The sequence below is a fragment of the Corvus brachyrhynchos genome, unplaced genomic scaffold, assembly GCF_000691975.1.
Source record: "Corvus brachyrhynchos isolate BGI_N302 unplaced genomic scaffold, ASM69197v1 scaffold26, whole genome shotgun sequence".
NCBI lineage: Eukaryota > Metazoa > Chordata > Aves > Passeriformes > Corvidae > Corvus > Corvus brachyrhynchos.
This window is the reverse complement of record NW_008239324.1, coordinates 8,091,886-8,115,994: the sequence shown is the minus strand read 5'-3', so window position 1 is coordinate 8,115,994 and position 24,109 is coordinate 8,091,886. Positions and strand designations below refer to the sequence as shown.

The 24,109-nt window shown below is 41.2% G+C and overlaps 1 long non-coding RNA gene across 4 annotated transcripts in view; it reads right to left on the bottom strand.

Annotated features, from left to right (window-relative positions):
* Positions 1 to 3,782: 3,782 nt before the first annotated feature.
* The window catches only part of LOC108448343, a 36,377-nt gene continuing 16,050 nt past the window's right edge, over positions 3,783 to 24,109 (bottom strand). The window contains exons 8-9 of one of the 4 annotated variants that reach the window (XR_001864208.1): positions 20,783 to 20,858; positions 3,783 to 4,528 (exon numbers count right to left, since the gene is read on the bottom strand). This is a non-coding gene — a long non-coding RNA (uncharacterized LOC108448343). The remainder of the gene's footprint in view (positions 4,529 to 20,782; positions 20,859 to 24,109) is intronic. The other 3 variants (XR_001864209.1, XR_001864207.1, XR_001864210.1) reach the window with 3 other exon arrangements.

Below are 24,109 nucleotides of genomic sequence, written 5' to 3'. Positions count from 1 at the left end.
TCTTTTTTACTTTGTCTTTCACAAATCCCTGCTCAAATGACTCACTTTTTTTTCCATGATTCCCATTTGGCAATGTTATGATGGGTACTCAATGGGAGTACACTGCTATTGTTTTGAAATTTGCGCTGTTATAGCATGGTAATTTCTCATAGGTATTTGAATAAATGTTCTTTTCACAGATACTGAAAATACTGAACTATCTGTCTGTGAGCAAAGATAATAAGGTATCTGAGTAGGTCAGCTATTTTACTTTTCTCTGCTACATTAAGGAAAAAAAAAACGTGACTACAACATATTAAACACTAAAGCAGACTGCAAGGAGTAAGTTCAAAAGTGAAATGTTCCCAAAATCCAGTAGGTATCTGTAACAGCAGGTTTCACTTAAAGTGGCTATCACTTTACTGGTTTTAACAAACTTCAAAGTAAGTGTCCTAATGCTACTCATTTTGTGTGTCTGTTTTACATCAGTCACAATTCTGTATCACGGTTTCACTTCTGCCTGATGCTTACAATGAATTTTTGTAACTGGAAAGCACATTTAGTGTATGGATTAAATTAAGAATGGTTTTACAAAGCAGCATGATAGCAGACATTTATGTTATTAACTCACTTTTTTACATATCTGCTGATATGTTGTTGGGGCATGTTAAAATATGGTATGGTAATCCATACCACATCCATCAGCAAGATAAATATACTTAACTGAAATAAAATCAGAGAATCAGAAACCAGTTTCATGGGGCTCCGTTTCACATCACTGAAATAGAGGAACATTTTTCAAATAGAACTATTAATTTTTAATTCATTATACCACTTCGATTCAATGCAAAATGGCTAATTTTAATAAACCAAAGTGTCAGTGCTGATGGTGAAATCTCATACAGATGGAAAGCTATTCTCCGAGGAATGCAGCCTGGGAGCGATACCTTGAATACCAAAAAGGTATTCCCCAGCATGGAATTTTTATGCTATTTGCCAGCACATGGAGTGTGCCGGATGATTTCACAGCCCTTGGTCTTTCCCACTCTGAGCAGCAGGACCATGAGCAGTGGCAGCACCTGCAGGGCAGTTTAGGGGAGTTAAAGGCACACGTATCAATGAACCCAGGAGCACTGTGCACCACAGTTTCCTTGGTCCCTTAGAAGATCAATCCCGAAAGAAACGTTGTGGGTCTACTTTCTCTAAGTAGAACAAATGAAGAAGGAGCTCGTGATTCTCAGTTACAACTTATTATGCCTCAGCCTTCTTCCAAAACCAATGCTGTTGTGTTCCCACAGTGACCCTACTGCTTTGGGATAGAGAATGGCCAGCACAAGAAGTGCAAACTGGAGTTAAGTAGGTTCATCAGAGATGAGTGCGTTGGCACATCTGGCCCACAAGGCCAGTTCAGGCATAGCCATGAAGAACTGGTAACACCATAGTGAGCAAGAAGAAAAGGCATTCCATATGCCCTGCTAAGGAACATGAAGTCATCCTATTTTTTCAGTCATGTTCCTTTAGGTGCTATCCAGTGGCAGGGGAGAACTGTGGAGGTACATTTTGCTACATTTCCTATGCTTTCCATTCAGTCTGGATAGGATATTCATATTTCTGTTATCATAAAATTTCTCATTTCATCCCAAAACGTGTTTTTTCCAAGGCTAAGGAACATGTCACTCTAAGCAGTTTATAAAACTTCTAACCTGGACACCTTTTTTTCCCAATCACCTCCCAAAATATAGACACATTAAGAGATGGTGCAATTAAATCTATTTTTAAACCTGTCATTTTGCTAGAAATACTTGATTCTGCCTGGGCCAGTTAGTTACCCTGTTTCTGACTCCTCTAGAACATGCACACAGTGTACACACAGCTGCTGGTCACCAAAGATCAGCAGTAGTCATTTGTTGAAGGGAAGGTAAAAATCTTCTTGCAGATCCCAGGAGCAAATGGCCATATCAGATGCATTTCTAAGGCAAAATTAAACTATTCCTTAAGGCTGTAATAAAAATCAGCCACTGGAGCTTATTTTGGGAGCATTTCATTGATCCAACAGGATGAAAAAGAAAAGCTGAACTTCATTAGCAGGAAGAATTTTATCAGGCACACATGTATTCATGCTGTAGGACTGAAACTAGTATTCTCCTTTCCTCTTCTCCCTCACTACACAGGTCTTGTCCCTGGAAGCAGAGAGAAGTCTTGGAAAGGCTGAGCCCTCTGTCCAAACACACACATATATTTGTCTGCCTTTTATCATAGCAGTTCAGTGTCTAAATGGACTTACTCTTACTTTGTCTGCATGGACTTACTCTCTCTAAGGACTTATAATGACTGGCAGAATGCACTGAGGCAGCAGAACTTGCCCACAGGCCAGTCCTCCTCCCTCCTTCATGCCCAAAGACGTGGTGGTGAAAATAAAAAGAATGCTTCATCTTTTCAGTACATGGGGCTTTTAAAACCTTTGATTCCAAAAGCTAACAAAATCTTCTAGGCAGCTATCACTGCTGTTTGCCTCCACCCAGCTCTTAGCTGAGGTTGCTGCTTGAGCACCAACTGATGGTCCAACACCAGCAACATTGATAGCCAGTGTGAATATGCAGAATGCACAACAGCTGGAATTGTAGTTATTTTCCTGTGCCCTCCTCCAGGTACCTGCAAGTATGGTATTTAAAACTGTCAGACATCAGCAGTTAGGCATATCCAGACGTCATAGCTGCCGCCATCCAGAAGGAATTATGATTTATTGTCATTTTGAGATTATACAACAGTTATTTAGTCATTTTAGAGTACAAACAACTACTTTAATAAGCTTACAGATAAGTTATTAGTGTGGTGGAGAACTCCTTTGAAACAGTAATTTAATTACTCCTTCCCTTGGAGGATCTACAACATCTAGCACACATAAAAGGAGGCATCTCACGTACTAACTTGTCCAACAGTTATAAAGACGTAGGGAGACATGAAAAGAAGATGCTGAAATATGTATAACCACAGAGTTCAACAATAATAGGAGTCGAAACGATAAGATAACAAGGATCTTTGCAGTCTTTAAATACTGCTAGAGGCCACATTAAAAAAACCACCAAAATTATTTTCAACTGTCTGTATCAGTACTTGACTCCTATTTAATCAGTGTGATTTTTGGGGCCAGAATCCTCTGTCTCAGATGCACATGGCTCCACATACCCTGATCCTAACCTGCAGCTATCAGCGCACGCAAAGAGCAAAAGTAGTACAGGATGAGGAATTTAGCAACCCCTACAAGGTACAGAGAATTGGTCAATAACAGCAAAGCTACTCAAAGATGAAATCACAGAGAAAAGAAGGGAAAGTTAACCCAAGGGAGGTATAGCAAATGTTTTCATAGCCTTTTTATATTTCAAGTTTATGGTGATGAAATGGAGAGCTTATGCAATTCATTTGGGGTTTGGGCCTCCATTGTCCCAGAATCAAGAGCTCCATTTATCAGTACCTTGCAAGATTAGGTACTCGCAAAATTATTTCAAAGAAATCCTTGACAAATGTTTTGTCAACATTTCTGAATGCAATATTCAAAATGAACCCTCTGTAGAAAAAAATATATAAACAAAGAAACCTGGTAGGAGGAGGAAACTTATCTTAACACTTAAAAAATAATTGAATCAGGCCATGAATCTTGAATCTTTTTCAAGCAACCAAAAATGTTGCAAATATTTTATGCTCCAGATGAATTTTACTAGAATTTTTACCAATTTGCAGTTTTCAAAAGCCTGCGAAAATGAGAGTAGTGAAAGCTGAGCATTTGATACACATTTAAGTTCCTCTTTTTTTTTTTTTAAACTCAAGTAGGATAGTTCACTGACTGTGTAATAGTTCCTCCCAAGGTAATTTGCTATGATGCTAAAAATGTTCCCAGAATATTAGAGGCAAGATTTTATTTTATGATAAAACTAAAAAGCGTATAAATTATGGGTTGCAAAATTACCAAGGATAACACTAATTTATGTAAATGTGTACTGTACAATACAAAGAAATATTCATTTTTGAGCAGCATATAATAAGATTTAAAAATCCTGCTGATTAAACAAATAGCCTTTTTAATGCATTTTGGGTTAGAGGGAGAACGTTTCCAACATGAAATAGAATTTTTCTAAATTCAAAATACAAATAAATGAAAATTAAAGAATTAATTAGAAACAACAAGCTGTATTTCTGACCACAGCCAAGAATACAAATCAGGTAAGATAAAAGGGAATTTTATATGAAGTATTGTCTATCACCACCTCATCTGCCTGTGTGATCACAACCTCCAGGATACTGCTGCTGCTGTCACCTTTTCATCTTCATGCCGAGCTTCTTCTGTTCCTCCATGAACCAACAGATCCGAAGAACCACAGTCTAGCACTTCACCAACACACTCCTCATCTTCTGAAAAGTCAATGCTGACTGAGGTCTCAACGCCCTCTACAAAGGCTGACAGGGCCCCTTTGTTGGCACCATGCACACTGTGAGAGGTTACCTGAGCCTCTTCAAAGGTCTGGTGTCTCACCATGACAAACTTTGTTCCCTGCTGAATTTTGAAGGCTCTTTCAATAGGACACTGACTTCCTTAGCTTTGCCCTGAACTGTATTTGATACATTAGGGACCCTAAGCATGTATGATGCCAGAGACTGTAACATTTTAAAGCCAGCACAGTATCTTTCTCAGGGAAGGATTCTGCAAAACAAATATTATTACAGCAACATTCTTCTATTTCCACAGAGAAATCCTTCATGCACACAAAAAAGACACCTGCACACATTCTGCATCAAATAAACAAGCAAGTCTCAGCAAGAGGAAGAGTGTTTTTTGAACGCACTCACTGCTACCACAAGACTCAGACTCCACCCCCAAGTCGGAGCACTGTGGGGTTTTCTCCCCGCTCCCAAACACCTGGTTCTGGCTACTGCTCCCAGCAGCACACTGAGCTCTGCAGCTCTGGAACCCATCAGGGAACTGAGTATGACTCTCCAGGAGGGATGCCAGAGCAGTACTGGCACTGCAGTTAAACTCCTCTTATTAGTAATGTGTTTATATACAAAATACAACACATTACACATCCAAGTAACTTAAGCTCAGGGCAGTGTTGTTGAACTCCTTCCTTTCCCACATATGTGATATTCCATCTCCCACTTAATTCCAAGTTTCAGCATTGGAAGGATTGTCATCTAGAGCATGCAGAGCACATCTCTTCAGGCTGCAAGCATTTATTGCTGGACATGTGAGAATATACAATCCTTTCTTTTCATGCTATCCACAGATGTGTGCTATGCAATCCTGCTAGACAACATTGCACTATAAAGACAAATTATTTCATTTAAAATTATTATTCTAATTGTTTTGACTCTGGTCTCTGAATAAAAATATGAAGTGACATTACTTCCCAGCCAGTACTCACCCCCCCCCCAAAAAAAAAATTGGCAGAGTATCACTTTCCAAATGACACATGACATAATTTACTACAAAAGGGAAATGTTCTGTGACTAAAATGACATAATGTTGATTTCCATGCAAAGCACGGTCTCAAGGATTTACAGATAAGACAAGAATGACCACATATAAGTCTCAAGTTTCACTTAATAAATCTGTGTAGCAGATTTACACCAGCCATTTACACCCCAGTGAAGCCATGATGATCACTGCTCACTTAGAGACCAAAATTGATATCTGCATTTGGGGAAAGTTCAGGTCTTTGGAAACCACAGTAAATGGTTTCTGCCCACAAAAATCATCCTGAAGAACCACCACCACAATGTAAGAAGTAACCTTTCATAACAGTAAATTCAGAAGGTATATATGTTCACTCCTTTATATGTGCTGCACAGCATCGAGGTAACTGGGCAGAAAGCAGCTGTGTTGATTAAAATCTGAACACCGGGTACCACTGAGTTACTATTACATATTTTCATGGTACAACTTGCAATTACATCATATCTTGACCCACAGATTGAACTCAGATACTCTATTCAGTATTTCCTGAGAATGCTTCAGATGACCAAACACTTCCAACAGTTTCAGAAAACCAACAGAAAAATTGCAGGACCAGCTCAACTTCTCAGAAACAGGTCCAGCTCAGTTCCTGCCCTTACATCTCCATGAACAATCCCATTTGCTGTCAGTTGTGTTAAATGGGCAACTTTCTTACTAGTCAAGCAGAAAAGATGGGGTGGGGAGGGGTAATCCTGCACACCCAGTGTGACACGGCACCAGAGGAGCGAGCATTAAATTAGAGTGAGAGGTTATAAGTCTGACAGAAATCTGATCTGTATTCCCTAATTATGGAGGCTCACTTCCACAAAACTGACACAAATGTTAAGCCAAATTAAATGTTGTCTAATTAACTATCATATACAAGCCTTCAGAGTAGGATGTCTACATGTTATTTAGTGAAGTAACTGGAACACAAGGGCTCGTGGATTATCAGTCAAGGCAGAGCTGCCACCCCAGCTAACTGTTACAAGGTGAAGCCATTCCATTCCCACACATCGCTTCCATGAGTACTGCTTGTAATATTTACAGGAAAAGGCACATCAGTAAACAGGGTTGCCCAGCGAGGCGGGGGAGCTGCGGGGGTGATTCAATGGCACCGATCTCCCCAACGAGGTGCCAGAAGCCATTATGAAAGGCCCAGCTGATGGGCTGATGGCAGATAAAGAGAAAAAACCACCAGTGCTAGTAATTCATGAAAAACTACACGCTGCCATGACAGCTACAAGTGCCAAGTGACAGCTGTCAAAGTAAATGGAGTTTGGGAGGCCTTTCTTAAAGGATCATCTACATGTACATGTTATTTTGGGGGGAGGGAAGAATAAGCATGAAGATTTTCATATCTATTCCCTCCCTTGGGACCCAGGTGAAAAAACTAATTTATGATGCTCTTGATTTCAGTGTAATAATTTTGGTTTTTGACTGGAAAAGATAGAAAGATATTTACTTCATTTCAGATCACTGTTCTTGTATAGCACTAAGCCCTTTCCATGTCATCAATAGCAGGAAGAGTCTTGAGCACAGGTGAGGCTGTCTGGGCAGGGAAGAAGGTGCCAAGGCTGAAGGAACCTTGGGTGTGGGAAAGGAGAGAAGTGAAAGCAAACCACACTCTGATGTGGTATGGGAGAGCAGCAAGAGATGCCCTTCACGTGGGCTGCATTATCTGCAAGGGAGACATCATCCAGATTAGTCTCAGTACTAAAGGAGAGCACTAATCCATAGTCTAGAACTGGGAGGAGCCAAGCAAGACAAAGCAGCATCTCAGCGTGGGTCAGCCTGCCTTGGCACAACTGCTTTCCCACCAGAGCAGGGACAGGCTCGGCTGCCCCTCTGCGTGGGTAGCAGAGCTCAGCCAACATGGATCCGATTGATTTGAAGGGGTTTTGTTCGTATCACAGAAGGAAACAGCTGCAGCAGTCTGAGCAAATCAGCCACCACTTCCCATACAAATCACTTCTTATCCTGTCTTAGCTTCCTGAAAACATGATTTTGTTTGTTTAGGAGCAGCCACATTAAAATGCAATAGCCAAAGCACTGGAAAATCGATTTGTGAAAATTTTAGAAGATCTACATCCAGCCATGGTTTAATGGATAACACTGACCATACACAATACAAACACACAGAGCTCCACTGTTTACGTGCTCTCAGAGCATGGTAGGAAAGGCACATCACAAAAAAAAAAAAAAAAAAAAAAAAAAAAAGGAGAATTGGGCAAGGAAAGTGTGAACAAAGCCTGCTATTAACATAATTCTCCCTAATTGTTTTACAACTGTTAAATTGACAGCATAAAAGGCTCTACTATCATTACCAGCTGTAGTCTATCTCTCTCTATCCACTCTAAGCTTCAAAACATTCTAGTTACTCAAAAACAAATGGAGCCAAACATTCAAGCTGAAGTCAAACAAAAAGGAGGATCTTGGAAGTTTAATGCCCACTCATACCCAAGAACAAATAAAACCTTGCAAAGACCTATCTTTTCCTGCTCTCTCCAGTAACAAATCCATCTAAGCTGATTACATTTTGCATTGAGCATCTTCTTGTACTGCTATTCATACCATTCCCAGGCCCTCACCCATAACAGATTGCTGCCAGGGTTTCCATGTCACTGCTTCCAAGAGACTGTGTTGGGAGGTCATTCTCAATCCTGACTAACCATCCTGTAGCCTGATGAGAAACAACGGTGCCACACAGCACCTCACTTTAAAACCAAGCACATGGCCTTGCCCCTGGCTTCTCTGCTGCATAGATCCTCATCTGCAGCTGCTTTGCTTCCCCAGCAAGGCAGCCAGAGGGGCAGATCCTGACGCTTGCCCTCAGACAGCGGGTGGTGTCCGAGTTCCACTGGTGCCACATGACTACTTCACAGAAAACAAACAACATTATATTAAATGTAGCATTAATGTTGAAGGAAAAGTGGTTGAGCAAAAACTATTAATAGAAGGGAGTCCACTGACTAATTACAGCATCACAGAATATGCTGAGTTGGAAGGGACCCACAAAGATCATTGAGTCCCACTCCTGGCCCTGCACAGGACCAACCCCAAGAGTCACACCATGTGACTGAGATCACTGTACAAACTTTTCTTTAACTCTGTCAGGCTTGGGGCTGTGACCACTTCCCTGGGGAGCCTGTTCCAGTGCTGACTGACCTCTGGGAAAAGAACCTTTTTCTAATACTGAACCTAATTAGAAAAGACGAAGCCTTTCTCCCTGTCCCATCCAAATGACTAAGGAACCCTGTCTGAATGGGATGAGGCAGACAGCGCATGGGTGAGACTGTGGCCTGGGGAGCAGCTGAAGGGGTTTTCATTCTCTTATGCCTCCCAAAATAGTTATTTCCCTATTGTTGGTAACACTGGGATAAAGAAGAAGTGGTGCAGGTCTGGACATTTCTATTTATGCTTTCCATTTCTCAACACATCATGCTTACCAAAAATAAATAAACTAAAACCACTTTTGCTTTTAACCAGATATCCTAAACCCCAGTGTCTGACTGTGCACAGTGGAGTGAGACAAGAATAAGGAGGAGACACTTATTTGGGGAAGGGAAAAAACAATGGAGAAACAGGGTAAAAATGAAAACAGGGTTCCATTTTTCCAGTCAAGACGCAGTTTGCCTCCGCTCTCAAAGGTCTGATGCTTCCAAGATCAACACAAGCAGACAAGCTTCTTACACCCGAGCATCAGCATACATGACCTGACTTGTCAAACAAAAGAAACATTAAAAAAAAAAAAAGGCATTTTCTCAAGGGAATCAAACACGCCCTGTTTCCCCTTTCACCGCAGCCCTGTGTTCAACTTCAGAGCCTTGCCACAGGCACCTCTCCTTCCCTCCTCTCTTATACACCTCTGTCCTACCCCCAGGTGAGCTCTGCCCTCCTTTGACTACCCCTCCCTGCACTGTCCCACAGCTGAGAGCCCATCCTGGGGCACACACCCACACCCTCCCTCCCCTGACAGAAGTGGGTCTTAGCACCTTCCTCTGTTGTGGGTTTGCCAACCACGTAGTTGACTACTTTAGAGACACAACCTGCTGAAATGCTGAGAGAACTTTATCAACTTACAGTTTGCATGGACACATGCTTGTGAAAATCTAGCAAAGGTAGAATAGCACATAATATCTATTTTATTAAGGAAAAGAAAAAAAAAGGATGTGTCAAAGCTTTCCTGCAGTGACAAACTGCTAAGATCCCCGTCACCAGCATTCACTGTGTAAGAGATGGAGGGGAACTCACTGCAGCCAGGCAGCTACCAGCAGCCCTTGTGTGCTAACCAGAGGCTGAAATTCTCCCTCTTGAAGCAAGCAGCAAATAAATTGTGTCCCTTTTATCTGCTTGTTCATAGCATCATTGTCTTAGATTTTATGCTCAAGACAGTAGCACTACTGTGAGATTTCCATATCCATGGGATTGCATTACAATGGAAGCCCAAGGCCAAGTTTAAGGAAGGCTGTGCAGTCATCTCCTGTAAAAACATCCTTCCCAGCTTCAGCAGCTGTGCCAGGATAGCAAAATTTGTACCCTGAGAACATATTTTCCTAGTGGCCATGTAATCACCTTCCTTTTGACCCCTTCCCTCTCTCCCTCCTCTACCTTATCCCTTTCTACCCAATCTAACATTTCTCAGTGTTCTGTGTAATTTTTCCTCTTCTGAATGCTGCAAACACAAGAGTCCCAAATTATCATATTTTTCAGGACAGATTTTTTTTTTTTATTTTAAAGAATCACACCTCAATGTTTAGAAATTAATATTTTCAAGGTATAGATAGCATTTGTATAGTTGTCTCTGGCTTGAGCTCAGAATTTCTATAGAGAATAATCCATGTATTTCACCTTTCCACAAGCGATATGCCTCTCCTTTTCCACCCCAAAAGAAATATTATAACAATCACAGCCACCCAAAGAAGTTTATAACATTTCTATTACAAACGTATTTCAACCTACAATTACCAAATTACTTAATTATCATAATTAGATATGAAGCTTTACTGTAAATTAAGATTAAACTGGGTTGCTGAAATAAATGTTAATATATTTAATTGTGGGATGAATTATTTTGGCTTTATTGCTATTCCTTAACAGCAAGTCTTCCAAATAAGTACGACTGAATGATGTCTTTACATAGAATTACCCAAGCTCACTCTGCAGCAAACAGCAGCAATTCAGTGTTTGAAGCAGAGGGCACTTTTCCCTGTGCACCTTGACTTCCAGTGAGCAGATATTGATCTCCACAGGAAGCTAACGGCTCTTCATTTTTACTTTCAAGGTTTCAAATTAATCTGATAATGGTTGAAACCTATTCTCTTCCAAGGCATTACTGGTAGACATGAGGAGTTCCTCCTAGAAACATGGACTGAAGCCAAGAGATTGGAAGAGGGAAGGTCTGCCACACTTTGTGTGGCTGAAGAGGAGAAGTTACAGCCCTAACAAAGCAAAAGGCAACAAGGGACTGTTATCAAATGCACTTCTAGCTCTGCCCTGTCTTGTCCAAATCTGCATCAGGCTGCCTCTTTCAGCACTTCTCTCTGAACTGAAACAGAATTCTAATTGTAGATAATAAAGGATATTGCAAGGCACACAGGAAGAGGTAACTCTTAAAATGCCTGTCCCTCATAACCTGCCGCACCATTTGAGGCCAGATCTTTGCTGCTGCAACCACGCTGTGTGTTAGACAGATCTATGCTGCTAGCTTGTTTAGTATATATTAAAGGTAGGTATGGTAAATTTGATTTGCAACCCGTCTCATCTCATTTACGTCCTGAAGCCAGTGCAATAAAATACTTCTGACATATTACACTGGCCTATGACATGATGCCAATGGAAAATGACATGTCCCACCATGCCAAATATGGTAACATTTATCTGAATATCTATGATGCTTTTTTTTAATTGCTGAACAATCCTAAATTTAGCCAGAAAACATAAGAAGATAAAGCATAGATTGAAAAAAAAATTACATATTTTCTCAGCATCTCACTCAATTTCCTTCAAAATCAGTACAGAGCACAGAAGATGGGCTCAAGACACTTTCAAAAGCCATTGGGAAGTCTTTATACATATTTTTAAAGTAAACAGACACAATGCATCATAAAATAGAAACATTTCAATATTTATTTTCAATATTCTTTGTGAATTTCTTTTATGCAAGCCCTGGAATAGCACAGAGAAGATTTAGGTTCATGATAAAAATGAACTCATCAGCCACAGTCTTTATCCTGGCACTGGGGAGCCAAGGCCCAGACCTCAGAATCTGCACATGAATCAACATTAAGTCTTCATGGACATGCAGCATTTTCCTCTAAAAGACCTGAGAACACTTTATAAGCACTAATGAATTAAGTGTCCAGCACTTCTGTGAGATAGGGAAACACCATCCTTCTTGTACGGACTGTGGGCAGAAGGAGGTTAAGTGATTTGTACAGGGTCGCCAAATAAATCTGTGTAAGGCACAGCAAAACTCATGTATTCTGTCTCCAAGTCACGAGCTTTGGTGTGAGACCATTCCTCATCTCCACCTCAGTCACACGACGGCTGGTGCTTGAGTCACCAGGTGTTTGAGACAGAACCTCTAACACATACATTTCCCATCTCCCCCTAATTACTCATATTTTAGAAGTATTCACATTTTTACATGCTTTCTTCCATGACAAAGTTTTACTAGGCTTAAAAAGGTCAAAGTAATTACATGTAAATGTGTCATACATGTTATAACACCCTGCAGAAACCAGTCAGGACTCTTGAAGGCCAAACTGATGAGGACTCTGTAGGGAACTGGAAGAAGGTCCATCAGAACCTTTATAACCTGGCTGTCACCTGCAGACAATTCCCTTGGAGACCTGCAGGGTTTCAGGCTGCTGAGAGGATCCTGAGAAAACAGAAAACCCCTGTTCTGAAAAATATTTTGTGTTTCTCGCCAGCTTCAGTAATGAGATTAAATTAAAGAAAATTTTAAATTGAATACCCAGGGCAAGAAACCAACTTCCTGGTACTCTGATGTATTGAGCAACGTAATCTCCCAGAGGAAGCAGCAGAGCCCAGATTGCTCAGAGCCAAACAGGGCCAAACAATTAGTTCCCTTGTCCTGAGACAGACAATTTCTCACCTGCAAATGGGCATTTTTCCAGCAGACAAGCTCAGCCTTTAACAAGATAGGATTTTTTTCCCCTTTGTACACGTACAAAGATGAAAAGGCACAGCCAGTGGAATGGAGACAGGGCAGCCAGCAAGGATCCCAAGAGCTTTCCCAGCACACCCACCCCAGCCCTTACCAGGAGCAGGTGGATTCACACACTGTGAGGTGGGACAAACTGGTCAATAACAGAATTGACTAAAGAAGTAAAGGAAATCCACATAACCTTAAGTGAAAAATATCATCTGTTAGCTGCCTCTGTGACTGCATGCACATAGCCAAGTGAGATTATTCTACACAACTTTTATTTACTATTCTTGCCATATTTAATTAAAAATGCTTTTATTCATCCAGTTTCATTAAACTATCCATTACCTAAGAAAGGCCACTTTAGACTTACATTTCAGTTTGAAAGCACAGAAATCTATTTGTGATCTGCTAGAGCAAGCAAACCAGTGGAAAAAAGTTTCAAAATCAGAAGGAAAAACTCCCCAGTGCTGCTTATTCTCACTCCTGACAAACTCAATATATTTAAAACACGTGCAGAAATTCAGAACTACTCACAAAGTGGGTTTGAGCTGATGCTGGTGAATATCAAATGAACAATGAATGGTTTTGCAATATGTAAAAGACATAGTGGGAGACTGGTACAATCTGCCAAAACCAGCCTTAGTAAAGTGATCTCAAGAATCTCAGGGACCCAGCTGCAGCACTAAACCCCACAGAGCAGTGTGGGTCCTGTTACACCCAGCTGAGAGGCTGGGGCTTCAGATGTTTGGTCTTGTACAAGGTTTTAGAAACCTGAAAGAATTTCTCAGATGCTTTTTCCAACAAGAGTTTTCACTGGAAAGGAAAAGAAGGGAAAGCAATTTACATGATGCTACTTGGTTGTTTGTTTGAACTTAAAAACAGTCCTTGTGCATTATTTTCCACCACCTTTTAATCAAGTTTTGTCACACCCCTTAGTCCCAAGCCACAAGGACCCTTGCAGCAAAGGAAGCCTTTGCTGGAGAAGCATGCATTGCCTGCACTCCCACGTGCAAGCTCCTGCAGAGGTGAGTCTTGTTTGGGGACTGAAAGGAGAGGAAATGGTGCAATAAGACCAACTGTGAGACTTAGAATGATTTTCTGCCATGTTATTCTTGGTCATATTCCACTGATTACCTAGTCAATCATTCTTTTACTTTAAAAAAAAAATCACTGTTAAACGGCAAGAAAGTTCAGAAACTAAAGCTCAGAATTGCAGAACATCCTGTGTTGTTGGTGTCCAGCCTGACTGGCAGGTCCTCCAGTCTGCTGCCAGAAAATATCACCTTTTCCTCTGGCTAAACAACACTGACTACATAAAGCCAAATAAAACGTGGAACCAGAACCTGTGACTACAAATAACTTTAGTCAGACCAGGAAGGGGAACCATTGGGTTTGGCAACACAGACTATAAACATGTCCTTCACATGCAGGCTGTCTAAAAATGGCAGGTTGCAGCAACAGGTCTAGTGGCACTGGGGACACCTAAGTGCAGTAAATTCTCAAGGGAGGATTCAAGCAAATTCTCTCTCCCTCTGCGTGTTCTCATGAGACCCCACCCAAAGCACTGTGTCCAGCTTCGAGACCCACAGCATAAGAAGGATGTGGACTTGTTGGAGTGAGTCCAGATGAGGGTCATGAAGATGAGCAGAGGGGTGGAGCAGACCTGTGAGAGAGCTGTGACTTCTCTGGAGCAGAGACAGCTCTGGGGAAACCTTATAGCATCTTCCAGTACCTAAACGGGCTCCCATGAGAGCTGGAGAGGGACTTTAGGCAAGGGCATGGAGTGATGGAACAAGAAGGAATAGCTCCAAACTGACAGAGGGCAGGGTTAAATTAGATATGAGGAAATATGCAGAAGGTGCCCATGGGCAGGGGGAGTCAGAACTAGATGGTCTTTGAGGTGTCTTCCAACACAAACCATTCTAGGACTACTCATGAGCTGCTCAAAGTTGAAGACTTAAGCTGGATCACCAGCCCAAATGATCATATTGTCTCTTTTCCCCCATGGGCACCTAAACCACTCCCAAATCCAGCAGACAGGGCTCTGAAATTCCTTCCCATACTTTTTCACCTGCCTGCCAACAGGCTACATCCATGGTGTTTGCACAAAGGCCAGGGACAAGGAGGTGCAGCTCTTCTTGTAGCACAGTCCTGTCTCAGCCATCCCCCCTCATGGTGGCACCTGCAGCTTCTCCTGCGCTTGTCCATGGGCTGCGCCTGAGGCATAGGGTGCTGCAGCATCAGGGTTATAAATGCAGCCCAGCTGAAGGTACCTTATCCTAATTCAGACTTTTCTCCTCCAGAGAGCTCAGCACATGTATCCAGATGCTCCAGCTTCACTTTTCCATGGAACTCACTGCAGGGTTTATACCTATCCAACAAGCTATGGGTTAAAAAATCCCCACGCCTCCTTCCTTTCCCCAACCCCAAAACAAACCAACATCAGAAGGTGATTCTGCATGGCTTCAGCAGGTAACCCAGATGCAAAAGTCCATCCAAGCCCTCCTTGCAGTTTGCCAAGACTTCATCCATTTCATTGCCTTAAACCAGGCTGGTTACATGATTTCAGCTTTTTCCAAGTTCAGCAACAAATGTGTAATGTTTCTGTCTATCAAGCATTCCTTTGCTGTATTGTGTCTGATGGGTCAAACCCCTAGTAAATCAAGCTCATCGTAAAGCAATACTACCACACATAAATTTAAGCCTTTTAGTGCAGGCCTTTCATCAAGTCATAATGCTGTCCATGCAGGAAAATCTAGACACTTTGGAAAGCCTAACTGCAAGTTCAGACTATGAAATGCTCATTTTTCTCTTTAAACCTCTTTTTATCACCACTTCTTGTTGCCCTATGGTGTATATTGATTATACATATTATACAGCAAGAGAGATAATTGTGTGAAAAGAGCTGTGTGTCATTTGAGAAAAAGGAAAATAAATAAGTCTATTTGGCAAGACTGTGAGACACTCAGGGTGAGTAGATGTCACTCTTCCTACAAAAACACACAGTGGTTGCAGGCGCTGCTGTAACCTAAATTGTAACAATTACAAAAGTAATTGTTAAATTACAAAAAAGACATCAAACTCGCAGACCTCCCAGGGACCCTGTGCATTTGGCCATCCTCAACAGTAAAACGAAAGGTGGGTGTCCCCTTTGTCACTACATCATGAAAACCGGACCAGGTGGCTAATCCTCCTCAGGGAACTCGAACCTTGGCAAAGCATCTACCAGAGGCTGAACAGATGCTTAGGCACTCATTAACCAATCCATTTCATCGTCACGCACACAAATGGGAGTGTAACACTGAGAGCCTCAGAACTCTGCTTCCACCCCCCCAACTGAGACCCAAAACCTGCCCCTCGCTCATTTAATGTGGCCCAGGTCAGTAACACGAGTTTAACTTTTCCAACTGCCTGGGAACATGTAGGTCAGCAACGCAACGCAGCAGGAACCCAATTTCAGAGATTTTTGAGCAGTTGGATGTAAGTTTTTGAATTATTTTGGGGTCTAGCTTCCATATTTATAACAAAGCAGTAGCAAAGCCCTTGGGTCCCAGCCTGCAAGCACTGTTAGATGAGCTGCCACTGCCACAGCACTGGTAGGGTCATTGCTGCAAGCAGGACACCTGACAGCTCCCATCCCTACGGCACTGGCAGGCTCATGGATGTTAGCAGGAAACCTGGCAGCAGCCTCAGAATCGGGTCCTAAAGACTGCAGAAAACTTGAGGACGACTTGAAAGTTCACATTACAGTGGCAGGGTGGCTCTAATACCACTAGCAACTAACTGAGGATGGGATTATTAAAAAGAAAAAACCAACCAAACAAAAAAGCCCAAACAACACAAGAAGAAGAAGAAACCTCCCCCCATCAAAAAAAAAAAAAAAAAAGCAAACAACTTTCAAGACATTCAATGAAAGCCTTAGGAGATATTCAAAGATCTAAAATACTGCAGGGGTGTGTGTATACAATATAATTTCAGTAATATAAATACAACAGGGGATATGAGCAACAAGTCACAAAAAGCAAAGCAGATTTTTTCTGAGAGTAGTTTTAGAAGTTTATGCCATTAAGAAATGAGGCAATATCTAAAAGGGACAGAGAAAAGAAGTTAACCCTGCCTCAACACAGTTTTAAACAGAAATGTAGAAAAACTCTCTTGTCCAGCTACTTCCTTTTCATGCTAGACAATAACTGAAAGAAGAGCATCAGTATCAGCAGAAGCAACAATGTAAGGAGAAACAACAAGAAGGACTCCTGTACACAGCCATACTTTAATTTCAGGTCATTTGCTTTCTCCTAGCATAGCATCAACAGAGAACTGCTCCATTACCTGTGGAGCTGAAGGGAACAGCATCACAGAAATGCCAGGCAACACATAACCTTGGTAAAGTCAACAAGCAATCAGAGAGTCATTCAGTCAGGGCTACAGGAAAACTTGCAGCAGTGCCCAGATATTTTTGCAGGTAAATCTGATTTTTCACACTAGGTTCACTAGTTTAAACAACAGAAACATCCATCAGTACAACGCTGGATGTTTGGTCAGTTAGGTGTCTTCAAAAATCTTGGCTATGACCAATACCACACATTTGCCTCTGGGACTTACAGCTGCTTTAAAGAGGTTAGTCTGAGTTCATATTAAAAACCATACATTGAACATTATTTCCTGAAAAAATTATCTTAATTGGTGAAATGTAATGAAATGTGCTAAAACTAAACCCTGCCTTAGGCATCAGGAGCTGTCAGAATGGCCAAAGCTGGACCAGAAGAAGATCCCAGGGAAAACTTTTGTTTCATCTCTGCCTGTCTACCTCTTTCCTGCCTGCCAGAGAGCTCAGAGCACACTGTCGTACTCACCAGGCAGCAGTCAAGGCTACGGAGAGCCTTAGAAGTAACTTTAATGGCCTTTGGCAGGATAAACCTTCTCTAAAGTTTGTATTTTTAGTCCATTTTCTAAGGTAGAAGTTAGTGATGGCGTAGCTTGTAACATGCCTCTGAAGAGGAAATGCTGGTGGATTTTGGAGCCAAAAAGGTCATTTTATCCTCAAAGGACAAGAAACCAGCAAAGGTCTGAGACTCCCTTTGTGTGCTTTACAGCACTGGGCACAGGGGGTACAGAGACTGGAAGAAGAGATGCCCAAGAACAAAAATGCAGCAGAAGGGAGAAACGCCTTTCCAGCTGCCAATCTCCAGGCAACTAAAGCCCACAGCCCCCCTCCTTCCCCATCCTCAGGGAGAGAGAGACCAACTGCTGCAGGACTTACAGGAACTGATCCTGGCAATGACAGACAAGACCCAAGCCTCAACAACCTTAGGAAAGAGCAGCTTTGCAGATGCACACTTTAAAAAAAAAAAAAAAATCTCGTCCCAGGCCAGAGTAGAGACTTCTTAGACCCCAGATCACTGACACAACAGTCAGCAGTGGTGCTACTGTCATGTCAGTGCAGCTGTTGGCTCATCCACAGGAGAGGCTCAGCACAGATTTTAGATGCCAGGACAGAAAGCTCAGTCCAGGTGCAGCTCATCCTGCTGCGAGTCAGGGCTGCTGGCAGGACCCCGGCTCTATTCCCAGCTCTTCTAATTGCATCAAAGGGAGGCAGAGCAGGAAAATGCCACAATTCTATTTACAAAAGTAAGAGCTGATGAGGATTATTTACACACAGCAGTAATTCACAGTTACATCAAACCCTTGGGTACCTTAATTCTGTGCATCACACACAGAGCACAAAGGGTTTCTAATTGCAAGTCGCTGGTAGCCAGGAAAAAGCCCGGGGAGCTGGATCAAAGTAGGTGGGATACAAGCACCTAGGGAAGCTCAGAGATACCCCACAAGGTTTCACTGTCCTCAGAAAAATGCTCCTTCCTATACTTTGAGCCCAAATTCATAAACCTGTTAGAGAAAAGCTAATTTACTCAGAATTTTTCACCTGCTCAGGAAACACACAAAACTGAAGCTCCTGATCCTTGGGACCATTACTGTACCCCAGCACGTCATCCACAAGAGAGGTCTGCCTTCATTACCCTATCCTTGCCCATAATCATTCTGCACTCACCTGAAAAAGTCACACAGGTTTTGGTGACTGCAGCCAGGTACCTGCCAGGTCACTCCCCATTACACAGCTCCATTGGTGGTTCATCAGTGCTTCACTAAAGTTCAAGCAACTTCAACTAAAACCAGACACTGAGAGGAACCTTCAGCTAACAGGTCAAAATTATTTCTGAAAGCCAGGCTGAAGAAAGAGCACTGTACTTTTGAAACAACCTAGGGAAGCCCTTTCCTCACAAGCTTCCCCCATGGTAGGGGCCCAGGGTGTGCTGCCAGGTACCGCTTTATACCCCCAGGTTGTGGGCAGGTGTGCTGGGGATGAGTGTGTACCCCGGGGGAGAGGCTCAGGGCTGGGCAGGGCTGATGGCAGAAGCTCCAGCATCTCTGCTGGCGCAGCTTCACCCCTGGGGCCCCTTGTTCTGTAACGATTATTTGAAACATGGCAGTAAAAAGACTTAAAATTTCAGAACCAGAGACACTCTTACAGGTTTTGATACCGTTTGCCAAGTTTTAGTGTCATGCAAAATCGTTTGTTTGCTGGGTTTTTTGGAGGGAGGGAGCAAAAATAAACTTTCTCTGCAGAGTGACCTGCAGCAGAAAAAAGTGCCAGCGAAGCAGGAGAGCAGCAGCTGGGGCATTGCTGCCTGTGCTGGATGTGGCACTGTGCAGTCCCTGCTTGCTTCTCCCAAGAAACAGGCTGTCCTGGGCTAGTGCCACCTAGACAGCACATCCTTGCTACGCGTTCAGCTCGAACACGAACTCTATCCTGCAAGCAGGTGCCAACTGGAACAAAAGCATCCTCAAAAACAAGTATTCCATCCCTCTGCCTGATTGTCCTATTTCTGGGAAACAAATCAGTGCTTTAAGAAGGCCAAAGCATGCCTTGACCAAATACAGCTTTTTTTCTATTTAGAAGATACACAAGTGCCTTCAAGCTTTCCTCCTTCCCCTGCCATTCCAGGGGGAAAAACCCCAGCAAAACAGAAGAGAAATGAAGTCAAATATGCTTTATTACTTACTAGTTGGTAATGTAATACTTGTGACAAGCTGAACAGTTGTAGTAGGTGACTAGTGGAAGTCACTACACTGTTTAGAATGAAAACAGGAATGAGAGACAGCTCTGAAAGGGAGATTTTAAGCACAGCTCAGCCATCCTACCGTGCCCAAACCAAGTACTGTTATCCAGTTAATTTAGTGAATGAATCCCTCAGGGTCTCCAGCCATCTACCACTACAGCTCATTAGAGCCCAATATCCGACTTTTCATGTTGTATCACTGAAAGCACTTATGCTTAAAATGTAATTAAACTTAAAACAAACAAGGCCTCGTTTCCCCCCTCGGCTGCCCTGGGACGTGCCCCAGCCCTGCCTGCACGGCCAAAGGCACCCACCTCTGCTGTGTTATTCGGGAAAACGCCGCGTGCTCCCCACACCGACGGCTGACATTCGCCTGGCTGTTCATCCTGTGAGCAATTAGAAATCTAAATACTGGGTGTAATGCCTGGCTATTGGGATTTAGACTCTTACAAACGAGTAATGCAGTAAGACTTGCTGTCCAACGAGGTGTCTTATTGAAATATCCCAGGCTGGTTTGCTTGTCACAGCTGTCGTTTCAGCCATTTGCACTTACACTGTATTGCTTTCATTACAAAAATAGAAATTTGTGTCCTAAGTGCTGTTACATTACTAATGCTAAATATTTAATTCCCCGGGGTTCTAATTATGGTTGAGCACTGGCAACACTGATTCTACTTTTTAATAACAACTGTAAAAGCAATTTGAGCATTTTTCAATTAATTAAATACATAGTGTACGAGTAACCTCTTGTCATTTTGCCCTCCAGGACCTGAGCTAATTTGCGTGGAATAAAATGTTTTGAAAATTAACTGATATACTGGTCTGATCATTGTTGTTCTATTAAATTATAGTCTGCCAAATGAGTGGTGTATAATAGTTACATACTGTACTGTTCCCTTATTTATGATGGCGTGGTGGTTTTTTGAAAAACTTCTCCAGCACATTTCTAGAGAGCATACTGGAGAGGACTAATTAGCAAGCAGGAGATGGTCTGTGTACCACGGGCATCAGCAGACTTACAGTGCAGGGAGACTTCAGCGATGAAAAATAAAGCCTCTCTCCACTCTCCAGACCTCATTTTGAGCTTCTTTCATAGCTGAAATTAAAAGCGTTAATTAAATGACTGCATAAACTTCTATGGATTAGTTCGTAGTTTACACTTTAACATATGGGAATTGACTCAGAATATTAAGACACATGAGCAGTTTAGAAATGTTTTTGTCTTCAAATTGCAGAACCCAATAGGAAAAGATTTGTCCATAAAATGAGTTTGTTGCACTACAAAAACAGTTAAAAATACCTATCCTGCTCATGAAGACAACCAGGCATAAAACTAACTTGTACTGCATGCCTAACACAGTGCTAAAATTATAAAGTGCATTTTCCATTTACACAGTCCTAGAAGTTTAGAACACTGACACACAAGAGCACCTTATGCATCCTGGTAAGGGAAACTAACTTCTTTTCCAAGTCCCACATTAAAGACAATACAAAATCAACTGGGAAGAATTTAGCAAAAAACCCTAAAATTTTGAAAATCATTTTTCCACATGTTTATTCATAGCTGATGAATAATGTTCTTTCAGCATGTATTTTAATATTGTATTTTATTTTACAGCACGCAATAATGGTAAGTCAAACATATTGCTTGAAAAGTGCTTAAGGTCTAAATACTACAAAATATACAGGTGAAAGTTTGCTAGTTTTAGCCAAGTAATTTAACAGTAAGGACAACATTTTACTCTGAAGTCATATGAAATATGAATGATAGATAAGCAAGCCTATTTTTTCACAACTTGCAGAAGTATCACACATGTGGAACATTGCACTCATCATACTAGTTAAAATGAAACCCAGCCTCAGTTTAAGCTGAGTAAGATTTCTTGCTTGCTACCACGACACTCACGCAACTAAGAGCTGCAATTCAAACTAAGCAGGATTGTATTTCAGTTAAAAAAAATAAATTAATTAAAAACTCCCACAATATACTGCAGATTTCTTTTGGTACCAAGCAAATTAATATTCTCAGTCAGCATTAGAACACTATTCTTTGCCAAATAAATACTAAATAGAATATACAATCACTGTCAAATAAAAGTGCTCAGGTCAAGCATTTGTGTGTAGGTGTATAAGTACATACATAAAACACATACATGGACAAAATATGAACACGAGCAATGTATTGCAATAACAGCTCTCTTCTTAAAGACAGATTTATATAACAGCATAAAACTTGGAAGTTATCTTTACTACTATTAAAAGCTCTCCAGTATCTCTAGACGTCTGCCTTCAATAAATCCTGGAAACATTCTGCTCACATACTGAGTTTTAAGGAATGTGAAGCATATGTCAGCTTCAATAAAAGCATTACAGTTCTTTAATTACCCCATTCACCCAGCAGCTGCTTTAATGAAGTATTTTTCTGAACATGTAAAAATGTAAAATACCCAAAAAACCAGTCATCTATGTTCAATGACTACTCAGCATCTAACAATAATGGATATACTGGAGGACAAAAACGTGAGTTGTGCCAAGTCCATAATTCTCAGTGACTGACTGTAAAGCACTTAGAGTCAGCATTAAGCTTTTAAAACTCTAACCCTAATCAATCGTAAACAAAGAAATAAAGATCTCACAGTTATTTTTAAAATCTTTAACACTACCACATAACTTTAAATAATTTTTCTGCTTTTTCTGATTTGCAAAGCATTCTTCCCAAGTCAGTATGGACTTCTGCATGAAAACAGGCTTGTACATACAAGTTGAAAAATAACACTACCTATTTAAACACATGAGCTAATTATACCTGGCATTTTGGACTTTAGTGGGAATATATTGATTGCCTCACAGCAGAACACATCCCTGTTAGCCAAAACCAAAGGTGCACAAGATTCAGAAATCTATGTGGAGACAACCTTTCCCCTTCTCCAAACACTTCTGCCCACAAGTCTTTTCACGGTACAGGACAGCAAACACCATCTCTCCAGGCTGTAGGGAACTTGGAAAAGTATGACTTGCTCACATTTATTTCAACCTTGGTGACAGCACAGCAACAAAAAGCCCATTAAAAAGAAAAAAGGCAGATAACTGGATACAATCAACTTGCAATAATTTTCTTGCAACATGTTAGTGAATGGGTGCCAGCTGACTAATCTTAGTAGAGAACAAACCTAATTTACCCACAGCAGGATGTTGTCAGATTATTTTCAACCTAATAATTATTTCTAGCAGAAAGGCAACATTACACTTTGTAGAAGTAGACACTCTGTAGAAGACATTTGCTGTGAAAAAATATGTTCATGTGCTGTCTGATTAATGTGGGTAGGAGCAGGATGGATGAACCAGAGAAACCCACCTAAGCCAACGAAACACCCTACAGAAGCAAGCAGTCAGGTGAAAGAGGATCTTTGAAAAAAGGCATGGCATTAGGAGACAGGAACACTATCAACGTCCCTCCCAATCCTTTTTGAAGAGAAGCTTAAATAACTCTGAGTAACTTTTCAATTGAAGCTGCTATTCTATGAAGGTATTTGCTACGCTGAGACTTCTCGCTCCCTTCCAAACCAGAAGGATGTCTAAGATGACCCAGTCTGACCCCAAGTGTTGCAAAAGCCACAGAAGCCTGTGAGGAATTCCTCTACCACACCCAGCCATTTGTTCAAGCATATACCTCTATAAAAATATTTCATCCTCATTCAAAAGATAGAAAATCTAATATTCCCTTCCTTATAATTTCTAATGAATCATTGCTCTTATTAAAAGTTTGCTCCTTAGTTCGTCATTAACTGATTTTTATCTCTGTATATTGTCAACACATATTGCCTTAAAAATGTTGTGCTATGTCTGGACTATGAAAAGAGTCATATAAAATCGAGTGTCCCATTACAGATGTAAAGATTATTTTCAGGAATGCACCTTTTATTCAATCAAGTTAGAACTGAAATTAAAGAAGTTAGAAAGTAACCATATCGTACCAGTTAAGAAGGTAACTATGTTTTATCCAACATATTTGTGGAGAACATATATAGAAATCATGTGTTTATAATAATAAACACACCATTATGAGTGGGATTCGTGATAGATTCAGACTACTGCAGCAATCACTGAAGAGCCAGGAAGTCTACTTGAAACCAACCTATTATTTGGAATATTTATAAGAAGAAAATCTACCTTCCCTGAAGTTTTATTTTGTTATCTTTTTAGCACTACATAAACAGTATGGCAGTCTTAACTGTAGTATTTGTTCATTTTAAGTGCTTGGATGTAAAATTGTATTTATCAGTTTAACACCCATGACAGAGCTCTACGCAAGATGTTATTTTGCAGTACTTGTTTACCACTTAGGCA